Consider the following 20022-nt stretch of genomic DNA (forward strand, 5'->3'; position numbering starts at 1 on the left):
GCGCGGCTCGTATTCCTGGATATTATTTTACCTGAAAATGAGTAGAAACGAATTTGATGTCCCTCGGGCGGTCAGTGCCTGGTTTCTGATTACATTTCGACCTCGCCGAGATATCGGAGATAAGTAATGTAGCTTCGCGGTTTGGTAGCCGCTTACTCCCTGACGATTAATACTTGCGGCATGTAGCGGCGGGACTTAAACTAATTATGAGAAGCTGCAAATTGTGCGAACTATATGTTCTCGTATCATGGGAATATTTATCATCACGTTACTTTTCTGCTTTTTCGTTGCTCCATTTTAATCATAACAGAATACAGCTAAACATTAATTCATGTTTACGCTTTTTCTCCTTTATAATAACAAATTACAGACAAATATATTGGTCTGGTGTATACACAACATGACATACATAACGCACGCACGCACGCACGCACGCACGCACGCACGCACGCATATGCACAATTCTAGTCGCGAACGAAATTTCAATCGACGAAATTAAATCAGTCGGCCGCCGAAACTCGCAGTCTTTTTCAAACACTATCCTTGCTCCTTCTTGTGGTCTCATTTACATACGAATAACCGCCGACCAACGTTTATTACGATAGCCTACCGAAGGAAGATGCGTGTAATCAGAGATAAGAACAATAAAACGATACAATCCACGACGATTTAGACGGACTCACGATAGTCGATCGAACGATCTATAATTTTATACCCATCAAGATCATTTCACGGTCGAGCTCGAGAATAATTGAATCGTAGACCCGGATGAATCGAATTAATAACCGTATCCTTCTTCCTTGAACGGTCAAATTAACGGTACCTCGCTTTCCATTTCTTCTTCCTTTTTTTGCAATTAAGCGCGAAAGCCCAACTGATGCAAATTCTCCTGCGTGTTAGAGCGCATTGAATCGAACACGGGATCCGTTGTTAATGCACGGAGATAAAAACTCGATAATGTACATGCATAACGAACAATTCCGTTCAGTCGAGAATGCAGAACTTTATCATCGTGTCGCATCCCAAAGTATATAAAAATACCGCACTACGCGCGTTGTCGACAAAGATTCGGAATCGAAATGTCGGGTGTACGCTAACCTCGCAAATTCCGTCGAAATTGGAGAATCGATGCGGAATTTAGACGCATGAAACTACATAGCATTGTCTTTTGATGCTACAAACGATTACTTATCACCATCTTGGTTAAAAAAGAACCCGTTTAAGAGTTATTTCATATTTTATCGTACCGATAGTTCACTTGCATTTAATTGTTCTTAGTTTAGTAATTTTCCTAATTACATAAATGGTTCTTAATTTTAGTAATGAAAATGTTAATTACGTGACTTGCTCAACCGTAGATGCGTTGTAATAAGCAAATATTATTTGATAAATTTCACTACGAAATGAGCGAATGAAACAACAAATTTTTTTCCTTCGAAACTCGTTTTTAGCATTATTCGTATATCGCGATTCTCCATTGATTTTTCGGGTTCGACGATATTTGCAGAATGAGAATTGGGATGTAGAATAGAAATTTCGACTCGGCACACGTTCGATTTCGTGCTTTTCTTATCTCTGTCCTTTCAAGGTGCGCACATTTTCGCTCCTCGCTCTTCTCCTCGGCATGCTTTAGCTTCTTCGCATTTAAATAGCGGTTCGCGCTGCTCAGAGAAGAGCCGCAAGAGTCCACTTGGTGGTTCCGCACGAACGGGCGCCAAAAATGAGAGGGCCCCGCGATTGTCCACTCGCCGAGGACCATTTACCGTCGTCGCTCGTCGATACGTCCTCCATGTATCGTCTCCTACTCACAATGGAACCCCTCTTTCTGCCTCTTACCGCTCTCTTCCAAAAAAGGAGTCCTATTCGCGTCGGTGAGATAAAACCCTCGTTCTTCGTAGCGACGCCACGAATCGTTAAACGAAGGCCCCAAGCGCGGGAGTATCTTAATAAGAATGATGAGAATCGCGTTTCGTTCCGACTCGCGGAAAATGAGCTGCGGCGAAAATAAAAGAAAATTCGTGAGTCGCCGAGCACCTTAAACTTTTGAACAAAACGTAGATACTTTCAGTCCTGTTGGCGTGTTATTGAGTGGAAGCAACGTAGAGAATAGGAAAGTAATGTATAAAAATAAATATTCGTGTAATATACTAGAGAACAATTGATGGATATTGTGCGATTTCTTACAATTAGTTTCAGTTTTGCTGCTTCGAGTAGAAAAACATTGCGGAAAATTTAAAGAGAAAAACAACGGTATCTTTTTCAGCTTACTGTTGGTATTTGAAACGAAGCGATAGTACCGATCCAAAGTTACGGCTCGTCGCAGCTCGGTAATTCCAGTGTAGTTTCATCTCGTAAAATCTAACGTTACTCACGTTCGCGTTTTTCGTCGCACAGCGCAAAAGTGTGAACAGCGGAATCCTTTTTCTTCGCGTCCGATCGTCATGACAAGCACCATCGATGTCGACTGTCGATGTTGCGCGAAATACGCGTCGCGGCGACGTGCTGTCGCGAATGCAGGAAACAGCCGGGGATTATCGTGCGATGGACAAAAGTCGACGAGTAAATAGCGAAAGACGTGCGTCCGCGTAACCGCGAGAAAAACGTAGCTCCGCGTAAATGTTAAAAGACGGATCCTTAGAGAAGTAGTGGCAAAACATCCGCGCTGAATTTACGAGGCATCCCTCTCTTGCCGCCGCCTGCGTTTATCCACCTTTTTCGGCTCTACAGCAAAGTACAGTCATTACCACTTGCGTTCTTGTTGCTCATGCCGGCGCCGCCGCTCGTGTTTCAGCGGCAACTTCATCTTCAACGGTGGTAGACAGAGAGTGAGAGAGCGAGAGAGCGAGAGCGAGAGCGAGAGCGAGAGCGAGAGAGAGAGAGAGAGAGAGAGAGAGAGAGAGAGAGAGAGAGAGAGAGATAGAGAGGCAGATAAAGAGGCAACAGAGTAGGTCTGTGCATTTTAATTGTTTGCTATGCAGACAACTGCCGCGCGGCCGCTCGGCTTCACGGTTACATCCCTAAACCCGACCGTTTGGCCCCGTACGATTCCGCCAAGATGCATTTTGGAAGCCTAGAATTAGCGTGGCGTGGGGCCCACGATAGATTGCAGGGTTGCAAACGCGAAGACGACCGACGGAAGAAACGAAGAAGAAGAAGAATGACCACGGAACGCCAAGTGTGGGAACGGCGAAAGTCGGGCCCACGTGGAGAACGAGGATAGTGGCAGGAGGAGAAGAGTGGAGGATAGTCACCCTCTTTTTCTCTCTCTCTCTCTCTCTCTCTCTCTCTCTCTTTCTCTCTCTCTCTCTCCCCCTATCTGTCTTTTTTCCTTCAGCCAACCGCTCGTTAACTCCATTTACGCGCAAAGAGCTCGCACGTTTAGCGAGTAGATCGGAAAAGTCTGTGCGCGAATTGTGGGCCGAAAGGTTTCATTAATGAGAACAACGCGCCGCGATGTTGCGCCTCGGACGAGAACTTCAACAGAATGCCTTCTCAAAGGCGGAGAAGATTAAACGCAAGCGCGTAGAGTCGTAAAACGAAAATGATTACAGGCCGTATTGAAATGAATAGACACGTTTGAAGGGTTTCCCGTCTCGGTCTAATGCTCGTTCCGACGATTGACATTCTTTAAGACACAAAATTCGATAAGTAACGAATCGTAAATCGGCCCGCTAATAATATTCCTTAATGCAGAGCTGGCCACAATCTGCACATTTCGGGCGAAATTCAGTAGGTGACGCCTATCGTCCCCCTCGCACCGCTCCGCGCTCAGCGGCTAAAGCGACGACCGCGATGCGCTCAGGCCCGTCGCTGTATAAGAAATCAGCTGGTGCGTCATATTATCATTAAAATTGTTTCCTCGTTTAATAACCACTTTAAAATATATATGTTTACGTGTTTAATACATATATATATATATATATATCGAAGAAATGGCTCATTGCAGCGGTCAAATCGTTTGGAGATTCGATGACTTTAGAAGCTGCAAGCATTCCATTAAATCTGTAAAATTTGTAAAATGGATAGCTGATTCACGGATTCATCTTTAGAAAAGAAATTAAAATATTCATTAGCGTCTTATTCGTATTATTCATTCTATATTGATGAGAGCACCGATATCGGCATGTGAGTCAACTATGTATTTTTGCTCAAATCACATGTAAAACGATTTTTCATATGTCGAGGATTTCTTAGACTTTGTATCATTACACGGGAGAACAACAGGTATTAAGATCTTTAAGCCAAATTCTACAAAAGTTTGACATCGATTTCTCCAAATGTTCGGCTATAGTCACCGATGGTGCAAAAGCAATGATAAGTTTGAAAAACAGCTTTTTTGAATAAATAAGTCAGCGAGGTTTTAAAATCTCTGTTACTCATTGTATCATTCGTCTTATCTATGTCTTAGAGATTCGTACGTAATTTCGCCTCTTCAGCGTACTCTTTGCTCTAAAATTTTGTTTTCCTGCCGAGCCATACATTTTATCGTATTTCGTCTTTGTTATTTAGTGGAATAAACCTAGTGGCGAAACCACTTTAAAAAACGCATCAGCAATAACATCTCAAGGGTGAAATCTATTGCAATAATTCTTTAATTATACCTTTTTTAATGATGTAATTCTTTTAATTATACATTGTTTTATTATACATTAACTATTTATATATATATATATAATATTTTCCTCGCTTAATAATTACTTTCAAATATATATATATATATATAAACCACGTAAACATATTTATTTTAAAGTGATTATTAAACGAGGAAACAATTTTAATGATATGTCGCAAGGGTACGCCTCAGCCGATTTCTTATACAACGACAGGCCTGAGCGCATCACGATCGTCGTCCTAGCCACTGAGCGCGGAGCGGTGCGAGGGGGACGGTAGGCGTCACCTACTGAATTTCGTCCGAAATGTGCAGATTGTGGCCAACTCTGCCTTAATGGATATAATTCTTTCCCAATCCTATCGAGAACCGCAGATTGTCCCAATCCGGGCTTTAATCTCGGGAGGGGGACAGAGTAGGGGAACGGACGTACGTTTCTACATAAAAAAGGGAATAAAAATTAGCTTAGCATTAACTCGACAAAATCGGTGTTTGCAGTTGTAATTCCGAGATTCCGAGTTATGGGGGGCAAAAACTTAGTCGGACCTTCGACGAAGAAACGTCGCAGTGAGGCGCTGCGAAACATTGACAAGACCGAGTGAGGCGGGAAAACGGCAGCGACAGCTGCCGTTACGTGTCCGTGGCCAAATTGCTGCATTTTGTGCCACGTAAATCGGCCTTTGAGCGTCGCGCTACGTCGTCGTGCGCGCGACTCTCCGCTTCCTCGCTGCGGAGATATCCATACACGCGCCGCGCTATTAGTTTACATAATGCGAAATTGCCCTGAAAATGACAGCGACGGTCGGTTATTATTTAAATTTCGCGCGGTCACACAGGCTGACCCAGTTCTGACGGTGGTGGTGGTCGATGGCGGTCGGAGAAGGGTCGCGAAAAATTCCCCCATCGCGGCCGGACAGCGAAGGCCGCGGTAAGAACCGACGAACAGCGACGGCGGTGGCGGCGGTTTCACCTCGTCTCTCGTGCAATCGCGTGTCGCGCGGCGGCTGAATGAAAACCTGTCGACGATGAGAGAGGTATCGATGGCCGGCCCGTACGCTGACAAGCGGCGGCGGTGGCGGCGGTGGCGGCGGCGGCGGTGGTGGCGACTTCTTCGTGGTTATATAATTTGCATGCATCGCGAGAGAAACGAACGGTACTTACGGCGCCGCAGTGGGTCCGTGTATTGAAAGTCGGTCGAAAGCGAAAATTCCGGTTTCGCACGTCGAATCCGCCCAAGAGCGTAACGCAGCCGGAGAAAGAGGAGGGCGAGTGGTCTTTAATTTTTTTCTATTATACCAACGTTATACCGCTATGCAAATGTAGGCGAAATCTCTGAGTGGAACAGATTACCGTAACTAATAGCTCCTAGAGAAAGATCGATACAAGTATTAAATTTATTTCAGACTGACGCGCATCATATTCGGCGACTGGCGAATGTATTCTCGTTGGCAAGTCGCATTGCTAACCGGTAATTGGTAATTAGTAAGTCTCTCAGAAGTTTCCGACCGGGTTTCCGATGAAATTCTCTAGACTATTCTCTCACCTTTGACCGCGTTACGATTTTTCAAGGTCCTGAACTTAAAAAAGTACGTTATAAAATTATAGAAAATATCTTACGACCTTGGCATACGCTACAGTATTCTCGTAGGTAATAGACGAAAGCTCAAAATCCTATAAAGTATAAAGTATCATTTGTAAGATTTGAGACGGAGGGACTGAAGCGAGTACAGCACTTGATGAAACTTGGAACAATTTACGTATTAATCTTGCTATCTAAGAGTGTGCAACGTACATCATAATTTTTACATGTCACAAGTGACATTATTCACATGTGAAATCGGCGCGATCGGTGCGCGATATTTTCGCGAATTTCGGAATAATTCAATTTGTGTGGAGCATAAGTGGCCGCGCGGCGACTATTGGGCGAGGTGTTGCGCAAGGGTGCGTATCGGTGAAATCATCGATGTCAGCCTTAACCTCCCGCCAACATTTGTCCCTCGTAGCGAAACACGTCGCTCGCGTAATGCGCGACTCGTCTCGGTGGTGAAACGCGAAGGGAGTTATCGCGCCGTCGGAGCCGCTTATGATGCGCCGACATGCGTCGCGTGTCGCAGGCAATAAATGAAAATGTGCGATCGCGATGAAAAGAAGCGCAGCGAGCCCGATTGGCCACTTCTTACGAGTTGCACAACTCGTTACTGTGTGTCGTCAGAGACGAGCGCGACGTGCGCAATAATTTCATGACGCGTCGATGCATCGACGCGCAAGTAGGCGGACACGGGTGTCGCGGAAATGATGTTCCTTCGCGCGACGAGCGAAACTACGTTTCTCCCCTGAACGCAGTCAGAGGCGAGACCTCTCATCTCGCTTAAGGACACCGTCGACGCCCTCGTGTATATCGTCGCGCGTGTATCTCACGCTTTGGCGATGTGCTCGCGCGCGCGCACGCGCGTCTCCTCTCTCGTCGGCGGAAAAGTTCTCGCGCTGCGAGATCGCGCAGCGTAATTTCCGCGTATAGCCTTCGGCAAACAACGTCATTCATATCGAGTTTCTTTCCACACGAGACGTTTAACACGAGAGCGCCTTCATTCGCAGGCCTTAGTTCTTCGAATAATCGCCTGCGTGAAATCACTCAATGAACGAGCTTTAAAAACGCGGGCACAGGCGGGCGGGCGGCTGCGTGATCGATGGTGTAAACACGCTCGATAATGGACGCGCAGCTCGAAGGATCGTGGCGAGCGCTCGTCGCGGAGGATCGAGCGATAATGGCGGCATCGATAAACGCAGAGCGGCGTAATTTCGCCGCGGATTCGAATTTGCTTGCGTCTCGTGACAAACGAGCGCGGTGACCGCGAGCGGGCGATAAATCTCGGACGGAATCGCGTCGTGGTCTCTCTCTCTCTCTCTCTCTGTCTCTCTCTCTCCCTCTCTCTCTCTCTCTCTCTCCCTCTCTCTCTCTCTCTCTCTCTCCCCCTCTCTCTCTCTCTCCCCCTCTCTCTCTCTCTCTCTCTCTCTCTCTCTCGACGTGCGACGGCGCGCGGGACAACCGGTTCGCCTCGGATGGATCATGACGATATAAGTTTCCAGCGGTCGCGGAAGATCGATCGATATTGGCCGATAAATCCCATTATTAATGCGCGAGCGCGGCAAGAACTTAATAAATCGCAGCGGCTACGTGCGCATTTAGTGGCGACGATCGTCCGCGCGCCCTTCGCGAAACAGGCCCGCGAGGCCTGACCGGCCGATTTATTTCAGCGGTGCGACCTCTTCGCGCGTGCAGCGTGCACGCGTATCCTCTGTCCTTTCGCTTTATCAGAGAGATCGATAATCGCGTGGCGAAGCACCGAGCGGGGGAAACAAGCTTTTCGCAGTCGCTGCTTCACGCACATGCGACACGCGTTTTCGCGTTTCGCGAGCTCGACAGCCGCCGACGCGACGCTCGCCGGACTCGGCGCTGCTCAAGCTGCCAGAAATACACGCACGCGGAGCATGTAACTGATGGAAAACTAGTTTCACCGCGACATGACGGCGGAATTATACCGAGCCGGAACGAGATACCGGCATTTGCGCGATAGCGTCCATAGCGTGATATCACCGACGCGTCGCCGCCATTTACATACTTTCCGTGTAATGAAATCTTATTGCGATCTCGTGATTAATCTTATCGTCATGATTTGTGGTCTCAAGGCGAAGACTACGTGGGAACGAGGACGGAGAGAAAGGAGGATAATTCATTCCTAATATTGACAGTCTCGCGTCGCGATCGACACGAAATAGACATACATTATGTTCAACCTATATATTACACGTATAACATGCAAAATTTAACCGTAAATATAAATACTTAAAAAGCGAAATAATAAACATGTTCAGAGTGAGGCATTTTGGTGCCTTCCTCAGTCGCCAACTTCAAATGCCGTCCAATCATGATATTCGCGCCTAATGAGACGGCTGCGCGATTTTCTCGACGGCGCGGTTGGAGATGCGCGCGAGAGGTGGCAGCGACGCGAATAAGCGAGTGAGCCCGCAATCGTCCGATATTTACACGGTTGTAATTGAGTCCGCGCGTGCACGCGACCGCACCTTGTGCGCCCGCTCTTTCGCACTCACTCGCGAACGGCATCCGGGCCCGAAGGCACCACCTCGCTCGTTTCGGAAACAAAGTGGCTTGAATTCCGCCGGCGCGTCTATCGCGACGAGCGATCGCAATGAGACACGTATACATATCTTAAACAACACACATACACACGCAATATATACATATATATATATATATATATATTCTCAATCGCCACTCTCCGTGCCCATCATTGTGCTGGTGGCGTCAGTAGACAAGGAGAGCTGTGTTATTTCACGGCAGCGCGGAGTCCAAGCTGCAGCCGGCTGCAGGTGCAGCCGCTTCTCCACACTCGATCCCGAGACGTTTCGGCGTGCATTGTGATCGAGTGATATAATAAAGGCTCTCTGGCGGCCCGTGGGAAACGTGGATAACGGGGCCACCTGACGCACCGCTGGCGACGATATATATTTATAGTTCTCGCGTGCGTGTGTGCGTGCGCGCGCGTATAAAAAATGTGCATCTGTGAGCGTGCGCGCCGTGAGTCTCTGTGCGTATCTGTACGCACAAAAGATGCACGTAGGATGCGCGAGTCTCGTTTCCAGAAGAGAGAACTGATCCCAGATGCGCGTCTCTTACAAATTGCCACACGTCGACTTTCTTACAATACGCGACTTTCGGCATCGCCGTTCAGTGCGGATGTGCGGAAGGCGCACCGGTGATCGCAGGGTCATTTTTGTCTCCCAAAGTAAATTGGAATCTCAGCGAGCAACTTCCTCTCCGGTGCTTCCGGTTTTCGAGAATTTTGGCAACTCGGCTTATATCTCTCGGCTTCTCCTTGTGTGATGACTGGGAGGTATAATTCTCGAGCGATCTTCAGCGAAAATGTGACTTTGAGCGAGAAATGACTTCGTCCGCGACTGCAGAATCATCATCACCGCCATGCTCTGCGCGACGTTCAATGGCGATTATTATCACAGACCCGCGGTGTGTAAATTTGGCAATTAAAAGCTGAGGAAATTGCATCTCGCGACGGGCGCGTTAATAGCGTCGACGTAATCGCTCGCAAGTTGGACCGACTATAATTATGCTTATCGATCCAACAACAGCGACGCTATTGGAATAGATAATACACGGCAGATGATAGAAAGATTATTAGTTACCAGATGACAGTCTATGAGCCGGTAACAATTAGAGATATCATTAGCGGAGAGAAACCTCTATACAATGTCTGGAATTAAAGTATCATGGGGGCTGACGGGTTACCGAAGATTACAGTGTACAACGAAGCATTAAGGCAGGCCCTCGCCGTGCATTCAATTCAACATGCCGCTTTTGAACTTGTAAATTAATAACGCCGTCGTTACAGACGGACGGACGTTGAATGGAGAAGGAAAAAGCGGAAAATACATCAAGTGAAAACGACGCAGCTGGAAGTTATTAGTAGGGAAGACACGCGCATAATGACAAACGATCGCACGGCGCAGGACGATGCCGTGAGAGTGTCTTGGCATTAAATAAAAAATAGGACACGCATTATGTTGCAAGGATAAGAAAAATAAGCGAAATTTTCAGGAATAGCGCGACACTCACAGTAGGAAATGAGAAAAACCAAGTAAAAATAAAATTAATCCACTTCCGTTTTTGAAATCGAAAGCCAAAACGGGAACAACCTCCCTATTAAAATATCAACGATATTTTAATCGGTTAACAGAGCCGGCGCGCTGCGTCGTGTACGATTATCGCGTGCGATCCGCGCAATATGTCTTCATTGATATCGAAGGATATTATTATTTCCTCAGAGAAATCGTTGTTGCATTGAACAAAGCGTGTAATATCGCGTTGCGAAATTTTGACAGTATGCTTCGAAAACATAATTTTCACTCTATCGCGTGTCTTACGTGAACAAAATCTCCGAAAGGAATTACGTGAATGGACAAGTCAAATATCGAAGAATGCGATGTAGAATCGACGAGACGAATGGCCCGGAAACGAAGTCCTGACGCGGCCCACGTGAGCTATTGCTTTTGTTATCCGCCTCGTTTCTCCCGTTCAGCAGCGAGCTGATCGGCGCGCAATCGGCGATCTCACGCGGCGCGACCGCATCGAAAAAGTCCGCTCGTGCGAAAGAGCGATCGGCCGATCGACGGGCGATTTGAATGTTCGATCTCACTCACCTCTACCTACCTACCTACCTACCTACCTACCTACCTACCTACCTACCTACCTACCTACCTACCTACGCAGCCGTCTCAAATCACGAGAGCGTCACGCGCGTTGTACGCACACCCTCGCGTAGGATCCACAACGTCGGGAATAACCCCGCGAGTTATTCGAATCGTCGACTCTCTCTCTCTCTCTCTCTCTCTCTCTCTCTCCTTTTCTCTATCTCAACGGGACACCGAGGCGGTATCCTGCGGGGCACTGCGTGGTGCCGCGGTGCTATCATCCCGGTGCTTTCACCGTCGTCATCATCATCGTCGTCGTCATCTGGCGGCTCTTATTCTTCCGGTCCGCGGTCTTAATGGACGGATCTGTCATAACCCGTTTCAGCACCTTCGTCAGTCTCGACAATGAGTCGCGGTAATGACTTGCGATCCACCATCCTGCGCGAGATCGCAGACGGTGATTTCACGGCGGTAAAATCGCCGATATCGCCGGATTAAATCCTGGCCGGACAGATCCACGCGATCCTTATCCCCCATTGTGCATTTCCTCAGATCTCAGTTCGTAAGTGGATTAATCCTCGGCTCGAAAAGACGCATCTAATCGAAGAACGTTTAACGGGATGATAATCGATATCAACCCTTACGGGAGAGTCCGGTCGACTCTTTTAGTGATCTTTAAATTAAAACTGTTTCGTGTATCGAATTCCACATACAAGTAAAATTTCCATTGGTCCCCCAGAATCTATGCAGATGTTAGACAATCGAGGCGGACAATAGGTCGAATATTTCGACTCCGGATCTTTCAATTTCACCCCGATGACGTATACGCGTCGGCGGTGCATTCTCACGATGCAATCCACTCGGCGAGCGACGCCGTCTCGCCTTTTTCGGCGCGACGGCGACTCTCATACTCGACTCACACGCCGCGAGGTTCGATTGGCGATCGGTTTCACGACAAATTGAACGGCCGCGCGTGAGAGCACGGCGCGCGCGCATACAACGTCCCACGATTTTTCACAATCGAACCGAACCTTCCGCTGCCGCCGCCGCCGCCGCCGCCGCCGCCGCTGTCGCTGCGAAACGCCCCGACCACTTTCTTGGATTAAACATCGCCCATCGGCGAGATTAATAGCCGTCACGTTGCGCTTCGCTTAACGCCGCATTCATGCGCCGCGAGAGAGCCGCTTGCGTACGCGCGCGTGAACATGCGTTCAGCGGACCCGTTCAGTTGTTTCCCTACCCTGAAGAATGATCCGTCGTCTCTCGGTGGAACCGTAAGGAGCTACAATGCCCGGGCAATTCCCGTAGGTAAACGCGTTTTACATATGCATACAAAGGCGCGATTTCCGTGCTCCGCGCAGAGACTTGCGAAAAGAAAGTATCGCCGCGGAACGACGTCCGAAAACGACGACGACGACGACGAAGACGACGACGAGGATGTGGACTCGCGCGCGCACATGCACGTCCATAGAAACGTCGCCGGAAAGCGGCGTCCATTTACGTAGCCGCCATCGGCTGGGATTAATGGCTCTCGTGGGTCTCCTTTGGCCCCCGAGATACCACATCGCGAAGACGACGCGTAATCGAAACTTGCGTACGACTCCTCAATGGGCGAGCGACAATTTGCGGTGGCGGCGGCGGCACGTGCAACGCCGTCCCTTAACGAGCGCAAGATTTATTCGGTATTTGTATCCGCATTTTTCGACGGAGACCGAGCGTACGTTCCGCCGGACGAGAGCGATAAAAACGTTAAGTGCGCAAATAAGAGAAAATCGTTCGACGGACGCGTCGTTATTTGCTCAAGTCGATATCTCCTCGCGTGCTTTACTATGTTTCGAAGCCGAGATGCAACGATAAAAGTTACAACGGTTGCAACAAAGTTGTGGCGCTCTTGTGATCGGATGACGGTTTACCACGGTGGAATCGTCCCATCTCGAAATTTTGGTTGCTTGTTAACTCTGCAAGTTTCTACGAATTCGGAAAGATATATATATATATATATATATAATTTGTATAAAGATATATATATGTATTTATATAATTTATATTTTTATTTGATAAAATTTATATATAAATAAATTTTATATATCGCTCGCTCACGCTTTCCTGCTCTCGCACATTATTCCTTTCTAATATATATAAAAAATTTATTAAATAGAGATATTAATTATATATATATATATATATGATAAAGATTAAATTATATATGTTACGTATATATAATAATATGTTGAAAAATTAAATAAATGTATGAGGATAAAAGTAAAATAACGGATCTTGCCTCTCCATAATCCATTTATTTAATTCTTTTCATTCGCGTTGAGCAAATGTATATGTATAAATTATTTATTTCCGTCGCGGTAAATATACAATTGCAAAAGTGCAATATTAATTAACGCGATGTTGCCAAGAGTCCGATTAAATATTTCGAGACCCAACGAAATATTTTGCATAAAATGTGATGTAACGCTCGGTTATGATGAAAAAAGAGAAAAACACGACACGTCTACCGCGAGACTACCAAAAGAATCAGCAAGAAATATCAACATATCCCCTCTTATCAATCGCTCGGCGTTCGGTACGGTATGCGAGGTAATCACACAATCAAACGGACGCGGACCTTGACAGAGGTCAGTTTACCTTCGTACGTCGCGACGCGTCGCGAACTTTTCCCAGTGTTTTTATTACGTGTCGAGCCGGCGGGCGACATGTATGTATCGGCACGTTATCTCTTATCCCTGTCGAGTGATTAAAATACTTCGTCGGCCCTTGCAATACCTAATCAGACTGTCGTCGGTATCGCGTTATTTAACTCTTGTCTTCGATCGAATTATACCACTACGCGAGTGTCAGTGTCAGTGTTAATCTTGTTCTAGTGCCAGTGCCACGACGGAGCAGCCAGGATGTGGAAAGTTAAGATGGAGGATGTAGGATAAAGGAAGCAGGACGCCAGCAGCATGGTATGTCATACATTTTCGAGGTGTGTCAAATAATTTATTACGTAAAAGGTTTCCGTTTTAACGGACATTTGACAAATTCGATGGAACAAAGAAATACCCGAGTCGAAATTTAGGCCAACATTCGTAACCTGTCATTACTTGATACGTAATTATAGTTTCTATGAATCTCCAATCATTCGTTAATTTGTGCCTATGCTTATTATGTATTATCTTTTCGTTACTATATATATTATAATATTTCATATAAAAGACATTGATTCGGATGTAGTTGAATAATGAATCATGAATACGAGTCTAATTATATTCTCAATTAAAATCTTAAATTAAAATTTACAGCTACGAATATCGGCCTTATAATTTAATATAAATCTAACAAGAGTGCTGATTTTGTACGTCTAATAACGCTCTTTTGTCTATCAGTCTAATCTCGTTTACGTCCGTTTCCTTTTTTATTTCTATCTAATCTTGTACGTAGACTCAAAATTTAAATCTATATTAGTAAAGAAAGCATTATTGGAAAGCATAACTGTTATTTTTACCTTTGCAGCTTTTATAACAGTTGTTTTGAGAGCTACAAATCTCTCATCGCAACTCCATTAAAAACAAAAAAGATAAACAAAAAAGAAAAAAGGCAAACAAAAAGAAAAAAAACAAAAGACAAAGAACAGAAATTAGGAAGCGATGAGAGAACGTGTTGTTTACTATACCCATTTTCCTACCAATCTTTATTTGATTATTATTTAATATTTGGTTATATCATATTCTCTAATTGCATAGCCAGAATTGCCAGAATAAATTATATAATTAATATTATTACACTGATCTTATTCATTATATATTACATTGATCTTATTTATTATTATCTTGTGATTTTATTTATTATGATTATAATTAAATTAATATTTTTTTAATTATTATTACAATGTTATTATGACATACTATAATATTTTATTATTATTTGTTATTTCAATTAGATTACTAATAACATATTGTTAATTAAACTTGAATATAAAGATTGAGTTCAAATACAAAAAAATATTCAAATAATTGATAAAATTGAAATAACCAAATATTAAATATACTTGAACGAGCTTCTTCGAGTATCTTCGAGCTTCTTCGAGCTTCTTCGAGCTTCTTCGAGTTTCTTCAACAAGAAGAAAAACGAATAAATAAATAAACTGGCGGCAGTATCAAAGTAAGTCAATAACTTGTGTCTCGAGATTCTTCATTGGTCCTTCAAGTTCAATGGAACTTGCAGGACTAATGCGGAACTCAAATTTCGACTCGGGGTCGCTCGTACATCCTTCTGCTTGATCATCGTAACGATCGCGTCAATTAGCATAATAAGTTAATGTCCACATTAGACGTAAGGATCACGGTAACATATTAAACAGCTATAAATATGCATGGGAGCTCAATTACGCTGCTAAGTGGAAAATGCAATTTTAACGGCGGAGCCATTTACTCCATTATTTTCTTAATCAGCCGGTCGGTCGGCGTAACCGGTTAATTAACTTGTAACGCTTTAATAGCCGCGCTAACGGCGGCGATCGATTAATGGAGACTTTCCCGAGAAAGGAAGGCGCTTGGGTCCCCCGCGCTTACACCCGCTGTTGGTCATCTTTCGAGCGAATGACTCTCTTCAGTCTTTCTCTCTCTCTCTCTCTCTCTCTCTCTCTTTGCTCGTGTGTGCTCCGCGACGGAGAGAACTTTTTTCGCCATGTTCCGAGCTCGAAACGAGCGTCTTACTTGTAGTCGCCGAACAGGCGGATTATTCATTCAGCGACAGACGACTCGTTGTCCGACGATCGCATTCGCTTCGCGCTCGCGCCGCGCGACCAATAATCGCGTACCGTACCTCCGTTAAATTTATATCGCGGCCCGATGTCTATATCGTGAATCTGGCTAGCTTGGTAGCGCTATGAGATCGTATGAGAACGTACGCTCGCATAGAAATTCCTCGGGATTATCCCAAACACAGCAGACGATTAGAATTCCCAAATTTGTTCCAAAGTTGGTTACCCGATTATAATGTCAAATGAAAATTCGTTTTTCACAAATCTGGATTCTCTGTCTAAAATAGAAACTGTGGGAACTCGCGCTTTTTCTGATACACTAATTATTGTATTCGATAGAATAAAAAAGAAAAATATAAAATTCTAATTTTAAAAATGAGGGCCAGAAAAATATCGGGGAAATTTTGAGTTTTTCTGCTTAGAATCAATTAAAATTTGGACCATGATTTTGCATAGATTTTGCACGGAGAAAAAAGATTGGTTCAATTAACGTAACGATGAATGAAGCAAACGCGTTTCGGGGTTGAAAGAAACATAATTCCTCATGAACTAAAATTGTTCCCACGAGCCAGAAATTCCTTTCCGTTTCCTTCAACCAAAACGCAACGTTTGCTTCATTCACTGTCGCATTAATTCAACCTTTTAGTCTTTCCTCCCCGTGCGAGAAATCTCCCAACTAGGTCGCTCCGATCAGATTGCACGAGAATTTCTATGCGACCGAGTTGATTTGCTTATCGTTAGATTCCGCGACAACGAGAGTCGCCGGACGAATCCAAAGGACGATGCTCCGCGCAGCCGTCGATCGCGAATGACTCCTCAGCTGCGCTGCGCAGGAAATATCTCGAGTTATGTTAACGCGACTTTGCGCTGCATTGTTGAAAGGACGATGATAAGAGTCCGCGAGTAAAGTATGCCACTTAACGAGGTCCACGCGCGCGCGCGCCCGACATCCGGTCAGATTTAAGGTTCGAAATTTATATTGTGACGCGTTTAGTATTAAAGCGAAATAATTTATACCCGCGCGGATTAATGGCCGCCATAATCTCCTGAAGCCGAAATACCGTGACGGCGCGGTGGCGGCGGCGGCAAGGCTCGTAAGTCACCACGAAGCCACTTTGTAGCGCGATTACCGACGGTCCGACTGCGCGCGGTACTGCCCGCCGCGCCGAATAAGATACGCTATTTAATGATCGCTGTATTTATACGACGTGCACTAAAACGAGACAAAAAGCTCGGTCGCGGTGGAACGGGAAATATAAATGAAGCGTCCTTGCGCCCTCGCCGGCGTCTGAATTAATGGCCGTCATAGTTCTCCGCGCGTGGTCCGGCCGCGCGCTATTAACCGCAAGGAGGCCGCGTAATCGTACGACTTATCGTACGCACGCGCCCTATGATTGTATCAATTTGTGATGTCACGCGGGATATACGGTCGTCGACGCGTAAAGTCTCGGTTCGCTCGTAGCGAGGGCCGGTATCGCCGTCGATCGCGCTCGCGCCGTCGCCGCCGCCGCCGTCGTCGTCGATGGAAAACGGGAGCCCCCGGGAGAGAGATAGAGAGCATGAGAGGAATGATGAGGAGAGTCTAATTGAATCCTTTATTACGCGATAAATACACGTTTACGCGCCGATGTATCGCGCGATAGCGGAACCGGCATGGTCGGTAATTCAACGCAACATTCTAAATCGTCGCTAGTTAAGGGGATTCTGTCGGAGATGCGTATCCGGTCGCTTCGCGGTGGGTTCAATCTCGATCGCTGACCGAGCTGGTGTTCGTCGCGATGTTGCGTCAGCACTGTGAGTACTGTCAGTAAGTCAGTTTTATGCGTTGAACAGTTAAATAAATCATCGATCTAGTCTATCAAATCATTGGGATATCGTTGATATAAAGAAAAATATTACATGGCTTCTCTCCATAGAAATTCTTTTCAATTTTAAATAAAATTTGTTTTTCGACGGAAATAGACTGTCAATAGAGTTAACTTTTTTAACAAATGTGAATTTTTTAATGGCATAGACTTCAATTTCCGAAGCACACGTAAGTACGAAACGTTAGGCAGAATAAATTAATAAATTGAGATGGAATATCGATATCTTCGTCGATTGCAAAATTCTACAGCAATCTTTATCGTAAAATCCTCTCCGTGCAGAATTTAATTTTAATTCTCATACAAACAAGATGGTGATTGGCGAAATTAATTGAATGCGTTTACGATGCGACGGGCATTTCTTATATTTCGAATCGTACAACGTGGAAAAAAATTGGGAGACGAGAATCCAAGACCCACCGGTGAGCCGTACCTCGTGTATCCTGAGATATCAATTACACCCTCGGCGTTGCCCTCGGCGCGAAAATATCATTAGAATCAATAACAACAACCATCACTCCCTGCCTCCACCTCCTTCCTCATTCCTCTCACAGTTGGCGCACGCACAATTCTCCACCCTCGCCGCTTCCGTTCAACGAACTTCTCCCGATGACGCTGTCATTCCGGCGAGCATTGTGTCCCGCTTCCTTGCGCGACCAAACTTTTCCCATCCCTTCGCGTTCGTCCTTCGCCTCGTTGCCGAGAGGCGCAAAGGGACGCGAGCCGTCCAACAATCTCACGAGTGTCGAGCGTGCTCGACACGTGCTCATTTAACATCGTCGTTGAAAATCTTTAGAGACAATCGTCCGTTAGTGTTGCTACCAGCTTCGCTGCACGAGGGCGTCGGTCGTTTCTTTAACGAGAGGAACTTTCTACGCTGAGAAAACCGGAAAGATTTATCTGAGGATCTGAAATCTAGGAATCTAAAAATGTTTAGAGACGTGCGAGACTTTTTACGATCGCGACATTATTCGTGCGACGTGACGAATACTTGAATGAAATTTACAACAAGCTTGAACGTATTATACAAATTCGGAGAGAAAGTATGTTATATAAAATACATAACTTTCTCTCAATTCTATAAATTCTTTTCAATTTTCTTTTTTCCAATAATGCGGGAATATTAAACTGCCGGTAGAGTTGATCTTGCTAAAAATTTGCATAGAGTAAATGTATCGGTATACTAACGCAAGATATCTTACGTCGCGTCGTGAACTTTTTCAAGTATAAAAATAGAAAATTTCATAATATAGCAAATAGCATTCAAGTAATATAATATATTACCTAAAAATCCAAAGAACATATATGAAACAAAAAGATAATAAATTGAAATGAAATATCGATATAATTTCTCTGTACAAAATTCTGCGAAAATGAGATTTACTAGAAGATATCTCTGTATATGCATCTCGTATTAACAATCGCGATGCAATACGCACCCTTCCCACCCACCCGTCCGTCCGACACGTCCGGATCCTTCGTGAGGTGCGTCACGACGCCGCGGGCGGTTATTTCCGCGGCTCTCTCGTATCGCCGATGTATCAACGAGCGCGTTCTCATCTTCCTCCCCGTCTTCTTTCGTCGAGCGAGGTAATATTTTCGCCGCGAGCCTCGGCGAGAGAAACTTCCTCTCGTAGCGCCGCCGTCAAGTCTCCGGAAGAACACGGCAAATCCGCCGGCATCGCCGCGCCGGGATCAAGCCAAGGGTGGAAGGAGGAATTGGAGACATATACGTGGCGGAAACGTACACGCGGGTTCAAGGGTGCCGCGACGTTGTCTTCCACAGGGTGGATTTGCCTCCAAGGAACCCGCCGCGGTCCGCGCCAGGGAGGGAATCGTCCCGTTAAGCCACCATGATTCCACGAGATAAACCCCCATATTATGTCGCGCGGGATTATGCGGAAAACCAACCTCGAAACTCACGATCCGTGCTGCGCCGTGACTGTGTGCCCCTCGTCGTGTGTCTGCATGTGCGCGCGCGCGCGCACGCGTGTGTGTATGTGTGCGCACGTGTACACGACGCTCGCTCGCGCGCAATTTCGCCGCTGTACGGAGGATTTTACGGGGCCGTACACGTCACGGAGAGACGAGTCGTGTCTCTGTAAGAAAAATATCTCCCTCGCGCCGCCGACTACGGGAAGAAAATTAAGGAAGGCTCACGATGAGAAAGGGTGCGCGCCGGCGCACGTACGATTTTTATTATTATTTTCGCGCTGACGTTCGCATGACAAACGAGCCGAGAGAGAGAGAGAGAGAGAGAGAGATCTTCGTGCCGTCGCAATCCTGTTGAGATACAAGAGATTACGCCGACGTATGCCTCCTTCTTCCTCTCTTCCTTACGTTTGATATTATGTGAAATATCGCTAGACACATGCGCATACATGTATATGCACAAACACACATACATGCCCACGAGCGACGAATAGTTATTAAAGCGTATCAACTGGCGATTCGCGAGTCGTGAACGCAAAGAGGAAAAACGCGCGCCGAGGAGAAAGCCACGCGAGAAAGACGCGCGGTCAGAGTACCTTAATTTTCTACGTATCTCCCGAAACGTCCAATTATCG

At 45.8% G+C, this 20022-nt stretch overlaps 1 protein-coding gene and 1 long non-coding RNA gene across 2 annotated transcripts in view; one reads left to right on the plus strand and one right to left on the minus strand.

Annotated features, from left to right (window-relative positions):
• The window catches only part of MESR6 (misexpression suppressor of ras 6), a 720981-nt gene that overhangs the window by 441287 nt on the left and 259672 nt on the right, over positions 1 to 20022 (minus strand). The window lies entirely within an intron of this gene.
• LOC112590421 (uncharacterized) overlaps positions 1 to 20022 on the plus strand; it is a 186783-nt gene that overhangs the window by 37596 nt on the left and 129165 nt on the right. Inside the window, exon 2 of the long non-coding RNA XR_003114191.1 lies at positions 13711 to 13794. This is a non-coding gene — a long non-coding RNA (uncharacterized LOC112590421). The remainder of the gene's footprint in view (positions 1 to 13710; positions 13795 to 20022) is intronic.

Source organism: Harpegnathos saltator, unplaced genomic scaffold (genome assembly GCF_003227715.2).
Source record: "Harpegnathos saltator strain DR-91 unplaced genomic scaffold, Hsal_v8.6 scaffold80, whole genome shotgun sequence".
Classification (NCBI taxonomy): domain Eukaryota; kingdom Metazoa; phylum Arthropoda; class Insecta; order Hymenoptera; family Formicidae; genus Harpegnathos; species Harpegnathos saltator.